The sequence below is a fragment of the Ptiloglossa arizonensis genome, unplaced genomic scaffold, assembly GCF_051014685.1.
Source record: "Ptiloglossa arizonensis isolate GNS036 unplaced genomic scaffold, iyPtiAriz1_principal scaffold0099, whole genome shotgun sequence".
Taxonomy (NCBI): domain Eukaryota; kingdom Metazoa; phylum Arthropoda; class Insecta; order Hymenoptera; family Colletidae; genus Ptiloglossa; species Ptiloglossa arizonensis.
The window spans coordinates 1,254,918-1,258,232 of record NW_027478469.1 but is presented as its reverse complement, the minus strand read 5'-3'; positions in this window follow the sequence as shown (position 1 = coordinate 1,258,232).

Sequence of the window (3,315 nt, the reverse complement as noted above, 5' to 3'; positions counted from 1 at the left end):
TATAACGTATAACGTATAACGTATAACGTATAACGTGTAACGTATAACGTATAACGTATAACGTATAACGTATAACGTATAACGTACAACGTATCACGTATAACGTATATCCTATAACGCATAACGTATAACGTATAACGTATAACGTATAGCGTACAACGTATAACGTATAAAATGTAACGTCTAACGTTTAACGTATAACGTACAACGTATAACGTATAACGAATAACGTATAACGTATAACTTATAACGTATAACGTATAACGTATAACGTATAACGTATAACGCATAACGTATAACGTACAACGTGTAACGTATAACGTATAGCGTATAACGTATAACATATTACATATTACATATAACGTATAACGTATAACGTATAACGTATAACGTATAACGTATAACGTATAACGTATAACGTATAACGTATAACGTATAACGTATAACGTATAACGTATAACGTATAACGTATAACGTATAACGTATAACGTATAACGTATAACGTATAACTTATAACGCATATCGTATAACGTATAACGTGCAACGTATAACGTATAACGTATAACGTATTACGTATTACGTATAACCTATAACGTCTAACGTATAACGTATAACGTATAACGTATAACGTATAACGTATAACGTATAACGTATAACGTATAACGTATAACGTATAACGTATAACGTATAACGTATAACGTATAACGTATAACGTATAACGTATGACGTATAACGTATAACGTATAACGTATAACGTATAACGTATAACGTATAACGTATAACGTATAACGTATAACGTATAACGTATAACGTATAACGTATAACGTATAACGTATAACGTATAACGTATAACGTATATCCTATAACGCATAACGTATAACGTATAACGTATAACGTGTAACGTATAACGTATAACGAATAACGTATAACGTATAACGTATAACGTATAACGTACAACGCATAACGTATAACGTATAACGTATAACGCATAACGTATAACGCATAACGTATAACGTATAACGTATAACGTATAACGTATAACGTGTAACGTATAACGTATATCCTATAACGCATAACGTATAGCGTATAACGCATAACGTATAACGTATAACGTATAACGTATAACGTATAACGTATAACGTATAACGTATAACGTATGACGAATACCGTAAAACGTAAAACGTATTACATATTACGCATAACGAGTAACGTATAACGTATAACGTATATCCTATAACGCATAACGTATAACGTATAACGTATAACGTGTAACGTATAACGTATAACGAATAACGTATAACGTATAACGTATAACGTATAACGTACAACGCATAACGTATAACGTATAACGTACAACGCATAACGTATAACGCATAACGTATAACGTACAACGTACAACGTATAACGTATAACGTATATCGTATAACGTATAACGTATAACGTACAACGTATAACGTATAACGTATAACGTATAACGTATAACGTATAACGTATAACGTATAACGTGTAACGTATAACGTATAACGTATAACGTATAACGTATAACGTATAACGTATAACGTATAACGTATAACGTATAACGTATGACGAATACCGTAAAACGTAAAACGTATTACATATTACGGATAACGAGTAACGTATAACGTATAACGTATATCCTATAACGCATAACGTATAACGTATAACGTATAACGTGTAACGTATAACGTATAACGAATAACGTATAACGTATAACGTATAACGTATAACGTACAACGCATAACGTATAACGTATAACGTATAACGCATAACGTATAACGCATAACGTATAACGTATAACGTATAACGTATAACGTATAACGTATAACGTGTAACGTATAACGTATATCCTATAACGCATAACGTATAGCGTATAACGCATAACGTATAACGTATAACGTATAACGTATAACGTATAACGTATAACGTATAACGTATAACGTATAACGTATAACGTATGACGAATACCGTAAAACGTAAAACGTATTACATATTACGCATAACGAGTAACGTATAACGTATAACGTATAACGTATAACGTATAACGTATAGCGTATAACGTATAACGTATTACATATTACATATAACGTATAACGTACAACGTATAACGTATAACGTATAACGTATAACGTATCACGTATAACGTATAACGTATGACGTATCACGTATAAGGTATGACCTATAACGCATCACGTATAGCGTATAACGTACAACGTATAACGTATAACGAATAACGTACAACGTATAACGTATAACGTATAACGTATAACGTATAACGTATAACGTATAACGTATAACGTATAACGTATAACGTATAACGCATAACGTATAACGCATAACGTATAACGTATAACGTGTAATGTATAACGTATAACGTGTAACGTATAACGTATAGCGTATAACGTATAACGTATTACATATTACATATAACGTATAACGTATAACGTACAACGTACAACGTATAACGTATAACGTATATCGTATAACGTATAGCGTATAACGTACAACGTATAACGTATAACGTATAACGCATAACGTATAACGTATAACGTACAACGTATAACGTATAACGAATAACGTATAACGTATAACTTATAACGTATAACGTATAACGTATAACGTATAACGTATAACGTATAACGTATAACGTACAAGGTATAACGTATAACGTATAACGTATAACGTATAACGTGTAACGTATAACGTATAACGTATAACGTATAACGTATAACGTATAACGTACAACGTATCACGTATAACGTATATCCTATAACGCATAACGTATAACGTATAACGTATAACGTATAGCGTACAACGTATAACGTATAAAATGTAACGTCTAACGTTTAACGTATAACGTACAACGTATAACGTATAACGAATAACGTATAACGTATAACTTATAACGTATAACGTATAACGTATAACGTATAACGTATAACGCATAACGTATAACGTACAACGTGTAACGTATAACGTATAGCGTATAACGTATAACATATTACATATTACATATAACGTATAACGTATAACGTATAACGTATAACGTATAACGTATAACGTATAACGTATAACGTATAACGTATAACGTATAACGTATAACGTATAACGTATAACGTATAACGTATAACGTATAACGTATAACGTATAACTTATAACGCATATCGTATAACGTATAACGTGCAACGTATAACGTATAACGTATAACGTATTACGTATTACGTATAACCTATAACGTCTAACGTATAACGTATAACGTATAACGTATAACGTATAACGTATAACGTATAACGTATA